Consider the following 14,546-nt stretch of genomic DNA (forward strand, 5'->3'; position numbering starts at 1 on the left):
TTAATTGCATTTTAACATGGTACGGTTTATCATGCTGTTAATATTACATTCTGACATTTGGCACACACAACTAAAAAAGAAAATTATAAAACAGCCCAGCTGACTTGACCTGATCTGAACTCGTTAAGATAAAGAAAAAACAAACTCAAACTAATTAAAGTAAAATTAATGCCTGAAATAGAACAAAAAAATTTGCACAAATAAACAAAGATGTAATAAATTTTTTTTAAAATTTCTTTTCTGCTCAACTGAAGTAACTGAACACAGCACACACACATACGCACGCACGCACGCACGCACGCACGCACGCACGCACGCACGCACGCACACAAAGTACCATTTCCAAACTCAAACCACATGACACATGAAAGCACAGCTGGGTGTGTGTATGTGTCTGTTTTGCATCATGCAGCTTAATTTTACCATATGATGTCTGTCTTGCCAAAGTCTTCAATTTAGATGTCCTGTCTTTTATTATATTGGCATTAATTATCAAAATGATAGGGATCTGATCCCTCATGTGTGTCTGTGTGTGTGTGTGCATATACACATCCCTAATTTTTGCTAAGCAAGAAGGTTGAATTGCTAATTATACAGTGACTCTGCAGTCATCTGGGAATTAACCCCATATATCAGCCTCAGGCAAGGAGCTTCTACCAGCGACAACTTGGGGATCTGTCCACTGATCAAGAGGGATCTTATCAAATCCCTGTATTTTTATACATTGCTTATGTGTCTGTATGTTGCCATATGAATGTACAAAAAAAAAGACCTTCAGAAATATAAAAAGATACACACACATGCGAAATAATTAATATTAAGTCATTTAAAGTTATAGTTTTTTTTTTTAATTATAATGTGATTCATATATTTTCTTTTCTTTGGGCAGAAGAAAAGCAGGGTATAGAGTGTATCTCTGGACATTTTGACACATTCAAAGCTTATGATCCTCTTTATCACAATCTTAGTAAAAAGTCATAGCTGTATAGAATATGGCATGTTGATTAGTTTCTCTGTGTTAAATGTTATATCATACTCACACAGCTTAATAGCTTTAATCTCTAAGTGATTGTCTCTTTCTTTTCTCCTTGTTCACTTTCCTCGCTCTCTTCCTTCCCCTCTTTATCCCTATCACTTTTACAATAAATAGTTCAGAGGGAGAACTCCTAGGGAAAAGCCGAAGTCCTGCACACAATTACACAAACACTCACAAGGGGGCTCCGTTGTGTGTTGCTGTTTGCAGAGACTGGAGGGGGTTCTGGGAGAAGAAATAATGAGCTCATCAGTTCAGCCTGGAGGTAGTATTGGCAACACACACAAACACACAAACACACACACACACACACAGATAATTTTTCTCTTTCATTCTTTCTATCCCATATACAGACAGAGAGGCAATTACCACGATCCATGCTCTGTAGGATATTCCATCTCTCTCCAGCCGACTTCACCGTGACTCACTGTTAAGACTGAGCCGGTAAAGAGATTGCTTCGCCAACCCTTCAACCCCTACCTCAACCCCAACACCCTCTGTTTTGCCTTATCCTTCTCTAGTTGCAAAGAAACAAATGCAAAGTTCCTATGTGCATATCCGAAAAGCGTGTGCTTTAAGATGTACAAACATGTTATATCAGTGTGCATGCTGATATTGACTATTGTGCAGTGCTCACACAGAGATATGCGCCTGTATATGCGTCTGAATGCACGCTGTGGTTATGAGAGTGAGGAGGAAAAGTAAGAGGCTGGTAACGGGGTGCTACCAGCAGGAAGTGTCAGACTGTTTGTTTGAAGTGAGGATTATCATTTGAATGAACTCTGTGAACCCAGAGTTAATGTGTGGCAGTTCTAGAAACAGAGGTCATGAACTAGTAGATTGAATTGAATAATTGTTTTGTTTTTTTCTGTGTTCACTGCAAAGTAAAACAAGTGGGTGGTCTAAATCATGGAACTGGTGATGAAATAAAGAACAGTTGGATTTTCTCATTAAATATTACTTGTAATGAAATGCTCTAACAGCAAAAACGTAGGTGGACGCAAATACTTGTTACTCTGCTATTAATTAAGCAAAGTGCAATTTATTAGCTATTTATACAAATTATAGCCAGTCTTCTCTGTGTTTTATTATCATTAATGCTTCTTCACAGTCTGCTTTGTAAAGTAATGTCCGGTATTGATACCAAGTTAATAAACACATAGTGGTTAAGTCAAAGAGGCTTTAGTGCAATTTGTCCTCATTGAGGTTTCTTAGTTGAGTGAAATATATAGAGGGAAGGAGTCTTGTGGTGTATTGATTTCATTTTCTTGCCTGTTCTTTCCATTGTCTCTGCTAATCTCAGAGCATTTCTGCTTCCTATTTATGCACAGACTTCTCTTCCCTCCACCTTTTCCTCCCCTTGCTCCTCACCTCTTAATCCATCTGTATTTCTGCTTCTACCTCTTCTCTCCTCTGCCATCACTCATTTTCCATGTGTTTTTTAGTATAATGATCACCTGCTATGTGGTCTCACAGCTCAGGGTTATTAGATCAATATAATTTCTAAAGCAATAAATGGGAGACAGTACTTGTGTGTATTTTATTCTTTGTCTTTATTTTTTTCATCAATCCCAGAACGTATTAACAAGCTTACTTTTTATCCTTACAGGCTCAGGTTTAATTACATTCAGGGAAACGTCATTATCAGCCATGGAGCAGAATAAGTATCAAAGGCTTTTTTGATTAAGACTAAAGTTTGTGTTTTGGGTTCCATTTTTTATTAGTTAATATCTTTATTCTCTCTGATATCAGTTATGATGGAAAGCTGGAATGTATTTTTCAATAACCTCATATTCATATAGAAGGTTAAGCTCTCCAAATCCAGGATGGTTAATATTTAGCAAGAAAAATATCAAATAGGAATACAACATTAAACCTCTGATATTAAAGCACAAGTTATCAACATGAACTTTTTTACTCCAAGTGGAGCCTCTGGAGCATATATGTATGTGTATGTGCATATGTTTGTATGTGCATTTTCCTGAAGAAGGTCAGTATGTCTCATCATCAATTGCACCTTTTTTCTCAAAACACGCACACATCGACAGAAAAACAATTCTAACATGGTTCCACTTCACTTAGCCCAGTAATATTTACTTATAAATTGGCGCTCCAGTCCCGAGCAAAATTGTACTTCATAAATACTGCATGAAGGCTGACATAGTGTATGCACCATTCTTCTTGATTATATGTCGTGTAGCTGTTGTGCAACGGTTACAGGAGGCATGTGCGTAGGTCTGTTGAAGTTGCTGAGTTACAATGCCAGCAGTCCTAGATATTTGAAGAATCCCATGTAATTCTATTTTAAACAGGGTTTGTCTGACAGGAGACAGATGAGCAGTTATCAGTAATAAATCCCATCCAAACTCCCATTCACAATTTAAAGATGTTTCTGGAGTATTCATGTTAACATCCTTCAGTTCTGTGTTTAAGCGGTTTGCATGGTAGCAATCTCAAGGGACAGCAGGCAGAAACTGTTTAGGATAATGCATAATTTAATACTATAACACCACATCTCCCTTAATGGCCATGTTATTCTCCTAAACCTGCATTTTCTTTCCTTTTACCCAGTTGTAGGCTACCCAGCAATTTCCAAGCACAATGCTGACATACATTGGCAAAGCTGGAAATAAGGTGCTGGAAACAGTAGAGGTGTGGGTCACAAAACAATACACTGAAAGACACTCAGGCAGACTTTAGAGTGATCATTGTGTGTAAATGTCGCACCATGAGCAACACATTTAACAGAACACTAATTAATTTAATCCATCTGTTACATTATGATTTAACAATGGTTACAGATGTTTTTTTTGCCCGGACTCATGGTGAGCAACAAACTTTTGAGTCCCTTTTCAAGTCTACTAGTGGTGAGTGTTTATTATCGTGCAACTTTCTATTTACAAATAAGATTTGCTACCAGTGACATCACTTTAAAGCAAGGCAAGAATTTCACTTTGGCATGTGTGGTGAATCACAACACAGCTGGAGAGAATTCTGTGCCTCTTGCTTCACCATTGAGAGATTCAGACAACTGTTCTCTTACAGGACACTTGTCTTCTGTCTGCTTAAACTCAGTTACTGCCTTTCCAGAAAACTGGTCACTAAAAGTGAGTCTTTACAAACGTGGTGTCACATGCTTCCTGGTAAAATCTACTTTAGATCACACACATATAGTACGACAGTATGGGTGGAACACAAAATCACTTACAGTACCTACATCCTACAGAGACATATCTGGCCCTTATTACCATTGTATTATTTATCATTATTAAAGTATATGATCTGAATTAGGGTATTCACTATACAATAGAGAAAATATGAATAAGAGTAATAAGTAATAAGTTAATGTGAAAAACTGAAAGCTCAAAAGAAAAAGAATAGAAAGTGTGGCAGTAAAAAAAAAGAGACACACAGAAACTGTTTTAATTATCATTATGTAAACTGCACCAGCTCTTGAAATTCAAACAATAACTATGGATCATTTATTCAGTGTTATAATTAATAAGTAAGTGGCCTACAGCCACATTTAAAAAGATTATCATACTTGTAAAGCTAAAGAGATATTATTCTGCAAAGCATGCAAGCCATTTATATTCCAGTGTTTCGCTTAATCATAAGTGTTTTATTGACATCAATTCAAAGACATAAGTATATTAAAAATGAACACCATGGTTAGTCTCTGTGTTTAGCAGAAGAAAACAGCCCTGAGATCTAATCTAATCATGTACTAATATGTGAATATAAATACAGATTCCTCATGAATAGAAAATACTACTACTTACACTATTCGAACAATGCAACACATAGCATTGCTGAGTTTACTGAGGGCCAAGTTAATGCTGCTTGCACAATGAGAAAAATGTTGTCGTCGTAGCTGATTATAACCTGTGTTCTCTGCATACTGTAACCTTTTAAGTATTTATTTATTTATATGTAATAATTTCTACCATTTCTATGTACTTAATGCATATTTGTATAGCTATAGGTAAAGTTGATTTGATGCATTCATGGTAATATTCCCATACAGATTAAAAAAGGAGTGAGTGACCCAGCCATATAACATCACTGCCCTATCAAATCTTGTATATTCAACAAAAAAAAAAAAAAGGAAAAATTTCCTGCTAATATCCACATATGTTTTACAATGCTGTCTAAAGATTTTGCTTGGTCCTTGGGTCATAGAATGTAATTAAAATAAATGCTGGAAAAATTATTACTAGTCATTTAGAGAACAAGACAAAAAATGTGATGCACGGTTTTTACAGACAACTGACAATGAATGAAAAATACCACAATCCATTCTGAAACTTACTTTTCTCTTTTCATGAATACTGATGTGAACTACAATCCATTTGCAGCCACACGTTTGCTCAGTCTGCAATTTATGATTCAAGCTGTAACTACCTCATTTGATCCCATCCTTGTTATGCTAATTTCTTCCCACAATGGTAGCAAATCAGTTTGATTTAACTGTGCAAACTGTGTGAGTAGAGGACTGTGTATGTGTGTGTGTGTGTGTGTGGCATTTGGGAGGAGTGGCTGCTACTATAGTTGTGCTTGTGTGTTTGTATGAGTGAGCTTAAATGCATGTGTGTATTTGTGTGTGTGTGTGTGTGTGGGGGGGGGGGGCATTTGGGAGGAGTGGCTGCTACTATAGTTGTGCCTGTGTGTTTGTATGAGTGAGCTTAAACGCATGTGTGTATTTGTGTGTGAGTGATTGTGTGTGCGTGTGAGAGCGAGAATGTGTGTGTATGTCATACAGCATACAGTTGTCAGTGAAGTGAGAGGTGTTTTTGTGCCAAAGCCAAAGCTCCCAATCTGCATTTTGATGTCATTAGCTTGCCACATCAAACTGCTTCAGTGGTACTTTAAACCCAGATTGTGTTTTCAAGAGCACTACATAGAATATGGAATAAAAGGCTTAAAAAACATCGAAAAGACCCTCATAATGAAATCATAAATTATTTTAGATACTGGTTGTTCTGAAATCAGTGTAGTGAGAAATTGAAAAAAAAAAACAAAACAAATATTGGCTTATGTGCTACCATAGTAATGATTCTTTGTGTTTTTAAGGAGACAGTGTCAGGCCAGAAGGCCAAAACATTTTGTCTTCCACATGTGACTATCGTCATCTTGTTCTTCCTTTTATAGTTTTGCCTTATCTGTACATCTTTTTATTGGAAGATGATACAGCTGTGTTTCACAGTGTGTTTATTTAAAAAACATCAGGACTTTTATTAAAGCAAGGCAGTGCTCTTTTTATTCTGGTCAGGTCTCCTTCTTTGTACTGTAATTCAGTCCTGCAGCTTTTGCGTAAAGTCATAGCCAGGGATATACAAACTGACGAAAATACAACTCAAGCGATCAAATTCTTTTACAGCAATATTAAAATTTATTCCAGAGTGGATGTTAAGGTAATTATCTCCACAACAAACATGTGTAAAGACACACATATTTCATAACCCAATATCAAATATTGTACAAAACAAAAAGTGTAAGAAAAAATACGAGGATGTGTCGACAATACAAAGCCCATGCAAGTACAGCATGTAGTTTCCACAGTGAATGAAGCCTGGGTATGACCTCTACTTGAAATTAGCAGAACCAGCAAAGTACACACACATTATTATTCCCTGTTCTTTTGAGATTTGGCCAAAAAGAGTGTTAAACAATGCGAGCAATTTGTTGGAGAAAGAACTCACTCACCGCTAAAACTAATTCTAACCTCTTAACCCTGTGAGAACCAGCTGAAATGTCCTCACTCCATGTTAGAAAACTCAAGACTGGTCCCTCACAGTGTGTATCCATACATGCACACACAGACACACACATACACACTAACATCAGATTGGCTAGAGGCTACTCGCCCATGGTGACCTTTGAACTTCTGTTCTTGTTTTTTACAAAGTTGACCTCTAATGCTGTGATAGAGTTATACCCAATTCTGTTCTGCAAATTGCATGTTTGTGTGTGTGTCTGTGTGTGTGTGTGTGTGTGTGTGTGTGTGTTAGAAAGCAAAACGCAGAACAGGGGAGAGAGGGTACAGGTGAATCTATCTTAGCTGTCTCCTGTCAGACTTGATTTTTTTGTTCATTCCTGCTGGAATCTCTGGAGCATGAAGCCGAGGGAAAACAAACCAGAAAGACAGTGATTGAGTTAGCAGGCAAGTCATACTTTCTCTCTGTGTCTGTCTGGGAGATGCAGCTGAGTCAGTCTTTTATGGTTATGAATTGTTTACATGAGCCAGTATTGTCTCATTTTTTCAGACAGTGGGAAATTGAAGATTTGACAAAATCTAAATTATAGATGTTTTAATTGCTTGATGTTCTCATTGAATCATCATCTCATATAGGCATTGCCCTCTAGTTAGCCACTCAACTTTGCATCAGGCTGAGACAACTGAGGTCAGGAAATGTGAGGCAGCAGGATCTCTGCTCATTAATCTAATTTCTTCTCCAAAAACACCAGCACAGTCAACTATATCCCCTTTTCAGACTAAACACTTTTTCCGATTCTGTCTGTCCTGCTCTGATTACTATTGTCAACATTTACTAGCTGTAGAGTACACTTTGGCATTTAGTTTGTCCCCGGAGCACAGACTACTGTTCATGTCATCAGCAAGACAGAAGCAATGGAAAGAGAGTTGAACATGGCAGTAGTTACCTAAAGCTCGGTAAGACGTTTAAACACTAATTTTATAATAAAACATCACATTCCTTATATATAAAAACTATTAACGAACCGATCAAACAACGACAGATAGTAGAACTGAAGAGAAGCCTCTACACAGCCCTGTAGCTTATAGATTTTCCGTCTAAGTCTGTATGATAGAAGGTGGAAGCTGTGCAAAATGCTATGTGTTCACAAAGTGAGGTCCCTCTGTGCAGCACTTATATAAGTTCTAAATCAGGCCCAGTGAGCCTGGTTACTTCACTCTGAACACTGAGCACTGACTCAAACAAGTAATGTGTTCACTCATCCTGGAAGTCAGGTTCAAGGTATTTGTCTCCCATGAGGGCTCAAGCTGCTCAGCACATCACTGCTGTTACCTGCAAAAACCCACATTTGCTTTTAGGTCTTTAGTTGAAAAAAAAAAAAAAAAAAAAAAATTACCTTTACATGTGAATTTATCTTTTACATTAAGCGTTAATTTGGATCTGTGTGCTATTTTGTGGCAATGACATCCTCTAAATAAATAAAGACATGAATGGATTATGCTGTAATAAGGGAAGCCTAACTGTGAAATTAAGTTTTGGAATTCAAGGTTGAAATTAACACAACTGAAACATCAAGAGGGATAGAGCAACAAGACTTAATCCTTAAATCCTTAAAACCCCCAAGAAGGAAGACTATGATTTAAGAAAGGTCATATTATTTTAACAAGTTTTTAGTTTAGCTGGGCATACTTGCATTTATCCTAAAATCTGTTGCGCTCTCACAGCATCTCTCTGGCTTTCACACACTAAACCTAAGGTGTCCTTTTTTCTCCTCTTCTACTTCTCTCTCTCTCTCTCTCTCTCTCTCTCTCTCTCTCTCTCTCTCTCTCTCTCTCTCTCTCTCTCTCTCTCTCTCTCTCTCTCTCTCTCTCTCTCTCTCAGTCTGTAAATCAATTTTGGACTTGAGGCTGCTGTGCCTTGCAGGCATCTCACTCTTTGATAGCATTCCCACCACATCTCTGAGGGTATACTGTATGTGTGCGATTGCACCCACCGCAGCTGAGTAGAACAGCCAAGCAAGATTTCTAACTTCTTTATAGGATCTTGGTTCAGACTCAATAGTCCTGCTGTAGCCAAAATGAATAACTTAAAGACTTAGACAGAGACACACACACACACACACACACACACACACACACAGAAACACTTACAACTCTGCATCTGTATCTGCACAGGGCTTTGAACAGTGGGGAATTAGTACTTTTGTTCTACTGCTACACATGTGTAGGCTTAGCATTAAAGCGGTAAAGACAGAAGAAAAAAAAAGAGAAGCAGTGCTTTGAAGGCAGATGTACCTAAAGGCAATGTCCTTCAAAGAGTTTGTTGCTCAAAGACTGATGAAAAAGTGTTTACAGACCGGCTGGGAAGAGAGAAAAAAATATGCATAAAGATAAGAGCTGATGAGCTGATTCGCACATGTTGTGGTTTTTCATAGGTACACACAGACATACACACATGACCTTTCCCATGTGTCTGTGTCAATGAAGACAACTTGGGCCAAGACCAAACTCAAACATCTGTGAAAATAATTAAACTGCGTTTGGAAAGAACACATTTCACAGTGCCAAAAAATATTTTTTAAGGTTAGGTAGAAACTTAAATGTTGTCATCTCTTTTTAATTTGATTGAGAAGTTAAGATTAGGGGGAAATTTGTGTGTTCTCACAATTTTGGCCTTTAGCAAAAGTCCATACATGGAAAATCTGCTATTCACTGGTGAAGAAAAATTGCTCTTACTACTTCTCCTTTATCCTCTGCCAGCCTCTGCTGTATTCTGAACAGTAGTGGAACTAAAGGAGAAAGCACAACATATTCTTTTGTTAGAACAGCTTCTATCTTCCCATCTGACATAATTCATACTGTATTTGCACCATAGCTGCCACTGAGGTTCTGCTCCTCATCAACAACTGGCTCCGCCAAACTGTGTGTTCAGTGGAAAAGTGCTTTGTATACACCTCCCCACCACCTGCACTAAGCCTCTGTGCTATTCTGAACTGCAACTGTAAATAAATGTATGGAAAACTCTGCCATATCTAAGGGTGCAATGAAACACAAGACACATATCTTTCAAGTGACCAGACTCTAAACTCACATTAGCAGCCTGCACTCAAGTCCTCACAGTGGGTCACGCTTGGTTAACAGTCTATGGTACATCTCATGTGGAATAGCTCCACCTGTTGACTGATGACTGAATAGCCGGTGAATGGCTGACTGTACTGTGTAAACAGCCACAGGAGTACAATGTAACTTAATAAGTTGTAAATGCATTTGACAAATACTAGAATTTGTTGTTATTAGATGTTTTGTGCTGTGTAAAGTCATCCAAGGATAATGAGACCAGTTTGCCCACTTCCCCAAAATCAGCAGCACCTCCCTAGTAACTCCTACACCACTGAGATAAAACAGTATTGCATCAAACTGGGTCTAACTGTGATAACACAGATTTGCTGCAGTTTGAGAACACTTAGTGTTTTCAGCACTGTCTACAGATAAAGCCAAGATTAGTTTTGCATGTAAAATTTTTACAGTTTCCTAAATACAGTAAGACACTATATTGTCTGATATTTTAAACAGGGAAGTAAAGGCTTGATGAAGGTTCACCTTTATTGTGGATTACACTTCATTTTTCACTGCAATACCCCAAACCGAAACCTTATTGCTTTCCTATCCAGTATGACATGATTATAAGGAGAATCAATGGGTGAAATGATCAAAACTCTATTTTTAAAACCTACCCTGGATTGGTTGACAATGTGCTCTTACTTATTTCCCAGCCTTTATTCCTGCTTGCCACTGGTTTCCCTGAAGAGACGTGTCAGGCAGTGACACAATAAGATAAATTAAAACTGCCATAAAATGGAAAGAATCATGGGCCTCTGATGATTTTCTATTGAGATTATGAAATATGAACTTTGAAGTTGTAACATTAAGTCAAAGCAAGACAGCATGACATGCTCTGGCAGGCACTGATGTCAGATTTTCTGCCATAGTGTTTAAAGTCAGTGTGCGCCAGTGGGTGGAAGTGATTTCACAAGATTGCTTGAATATAATGAGATGAATATCTTTGGGAAGATATTATCTTTTCCTTAAAATATCATTCTAATGATAGTTCTACACAAAGAAAATAAGTGTGAGGTTTAACAAAACAGAAAAGTAGCAAAGCTTGTGATCTAGGTCATAATGCTGCTCAGTGCAATATACATGGCCTTTGTCTGAGCTTGGTAAACTAATTGGATGTTCCCCAATACCACCAATACACCTTATGATCTTTGTGAAAGCTTTAAACAAGGACCTCCCAGACAAGTGGTAAGCACTGAAATCAGCCATGTGTTTGGAGCTCAATCTGTTTTACTGTCTCATTTAGACCTGCTGCTTTGTTAATGTTAAATACTCACAGATGAGCTTTTAGCTGCTTGAACTACAAATGTCAGAAAGCTATTTCATATTTTAACACTTTAATGCTAAACTTCACTTTGACTTGAATGTAATTTCAAACATAGTGAAGCAATGTAAGACCATCCTTGTGGTTTCATTGCATTTTCCCAATTTAAAATCGGGAAAACTGAGCATTAAATGTCCTGCAGTATGAAAAGAGCAATGAAGGTTTCTATGCAGAGCATTTCTTCTATGTGAAAACAAAACAAAGGTTTCCATGGAAAACATTCACTCCTTTAAACACTTTCCCAAAGAAAAAAGGGGCACTGTTTCTCATATATCCCATCTTCTCTTGCTGACTTATTAGGTCCCTGCTGCTTTACGGAATCTAAACACTCACAGATGAGTGCAAACACTTTTAAACTGAACCATATACCTTTATAAAGTGCTCCTTGCTCTGTGTGTGCACTGGGGAGGGGGAATGGCTGTCATATTAGGAAAAAACAATAAATAAAAACAACATATCACACAATTGCTTATATTTAAACAGCAGGTCTATATTAATTTCAAATGTGCAAAAACAGATTTGTGTATTTCTTCAAGAAACTAGGAGCCAAAAAGCAAAAGCTTGATCAGGATCAGGACTTTGATTGCAGTGTTCAAATAAGTTTTCCAAAACTTATGTCCTGCCATGTAGCTAAATCACTCAGAAAACAAACTTTTCATTAAACTGTACCAAACAGTTGTCTAAGGTCAAAATTTAAGGGTTCCAACAAACAGATATTAATCAAATGTACTGCAGGACATCATGTCCATAGTCTTAAGGGCTACAGGGCTCTTTATGAGTCCTGAAGCCTGCAGCAAAAAATAGTAGGGTCAGAGACTATCAGCAGTCCACTATAACTCATTCAGTTGTACAGATCTCTCTGCATGTCTCCGGCTCACCCACTCAATCTTCCTTGGATGCTTTTATCTTTATCTGACCTGACAAACACGAAAAGAATATCATTATTCTATGCTACTTATTTTAGTTATACTGTATTTCAAACTGCATCTCTCATCAAAATTCCTCTACGATATATAGCTTTTTCAAGTGTCAGTGATGAATTTCAAAGCTGCATACAGTATAGAGGAGACTAAGTGGTATTAATGCAGATTTTGTGTGAGCATCAGTAAAACTTGTTCTCATGCTTTATGAATGATGATTTTCAAAACGCCTTTAAACAACTGAATATTTAAGTTTAATAAGTAAGGAAGCAAGTCAAATGCAAGATATTTAATTAGAGAAATACTCTCACAAGGAAAATGTAAAATGATAGGTCTGTAACATTGTGAACCAAAAATATGGGAGAATGAGAAAGAGTGGTAACATCGGGGTGTGTAAAAACTGTAATGCAGGGCCTCTGGTTCAACCTAACCAGACCATGACTTGCATGACTTGAAGAATCATTCCTCTCACACACTTCCTGCCACACATAGACCCAGGTAAGTTTAGGGGTGTTTCAGTATCCAGATGTGGTGCTTTGTGCAACAGATGTTCCAATGGGACAGAAAGGAATGTTCAGTTGGCTTTAGACATACAGTGGGGCCTCTGTGCTCCTCAGCTCTGTAGTGTGTAGAAAATAAGTGTGTGAGCTGTATGTTCATGTGTATGGTTGTTTGCATGCTTACACACAGACAAGCCCTTTCTTTCATGTATACTCACAAGTGCACACATGTGCCCCTGTGTGACCTGTGAAGGGATTAAACCACAGCAGGGGGCCATGGCTGTCAACCTGTCCTCAACCCCTAATATGCAGAAGTGTGTGTGTGTGTATGTGCAGAAGTGCGTGTGTGTGTGTGTGTGCGCGCGCACACACTCATGCACATACATACAGTGTGGTTGTCATATTGTCCTCCACCTCTGTAACCTCTTCCACAGGCTTGCAGATGTTTCCTGAGACCAAAATCTCTGGGAACTAATGCAAGAATCGTACCTTGTCAGAATGTTACTGTCCTGTTCACTGTTTAGATATACCCTGAAAGAAAAAAAAAGTCTTTTAATGCAATTAACCTGTATCAAAATCTGATTTGCTTGAGGATTATCTCTATAACTGGTCTGTATGTCTCTACGGTGTATGACTCATTCCCCATTTGAACTATCTATTAGATTTTACTGTCTTTTCTGTGACATTGTAGAAGTTGATGAGTTAGTTTCTCTGTGAAGTCCTTGTTTGGTGATGGAAGTCTATAAATAAATAAATAAAATTTGAACCTTGAGTCATAACTAGTTTTAAATAAAGACTCTTCCTGCCTGTATTTTCTATTATGATTGAAGGATAATTGATGCACATTCTGTTGAAACTCTGCACCACAGACACACAGTTTCACACATGATCACGGTGCCACCTAGAGGTGCATTTGCACATTCTTGGTGAATGAGCCTGCACAGATTGGAGCATGTCGACTACTGTGCAGTGTTGCCATACAATAATCTGATATTGGCAAATCTTTATATTATGGGATACAGAGGCATTAATAAAATTTACAAGTGCTTAATACAATAATGGCTTTTAATTGTAATTTTATGGGATGTAAACTACAAAATAGATGATAATGGAATGTAAGGCTACTTGATTTAAACATTAAATTAAAAATCCATCCATCCCTTATCTATACCTGCCCTGACATTTAGAGTAAATCAAACTGCTTCATTCTTTTTCAGATGCTTATTTCAGTCCACTGCGTTCTCAGGAGCATTTGGCAGTTTTGAAACTACAGTTTTTGACTATACTAGATATATTGAAAATCCATCCATCTATCCATCATCTATACCCCCTTATTCCTATTTATGGTCCCAGGGATCAGCTGGAGCCTATCCCAGCTCTCTTTGGGTGAAAGGCAGGGGTCCACCCTGGACAGGTCCCCAGTCCATCACAGGGCCACATAGAGACAAACAACCTCACACACTCACACTCACTCCTATGGGCAATTTAGAGTCATCAATCAACCTGACATACATGTTTTTGGACTGTGGGAGGAAACCAGAGTACCTGGAGAAAACCCACACAAGCACAGGGAGAGCATGCAGACTGCACACAGAAAGGCCCCTGATGGGTTTCAAACCAGGAATCTTCTTGCTGTGAGGCAACAGATCTAACCACTAATCCACCATGTTGTCCCACTTTAAAAATCCAACATTCCTATGAGAAACTCAAAACTGTGTAAAAAGGGAAACTACATCCAAAACCTGTAATGGCAAATCATGATGACTTATGTTATGAGTCTTGGAGTAGAGGGCTGTCGTCAGCCCTAATTTAACTTTTAATCTGAGTTTGTCATCTAATCAGCGAGTCTCCACACACCTCGTCTTCCCTCTTCTCTGTTTTTAATGGCTCCAGAGATGACCCTCCTGTTGTCTAACAGTATGTGTTACCACTAACA

The sequence above is a fragment of the Mastacembelus armatus genome, chromosome 16 (assembly GCF_900324485.2).
Source record: "Mastacembelus armatus chromosome 16, fMasArm1.2, whole genome shotgun sequence".
Classification (NCBI taxonomy): domain Eukaryota; kingdom Metazoa; phylum Chordata; class Actinopteri; order Synbranchiformes; family Mastacembelidae; genus Mastacembelus; species Mastacembelus armatus.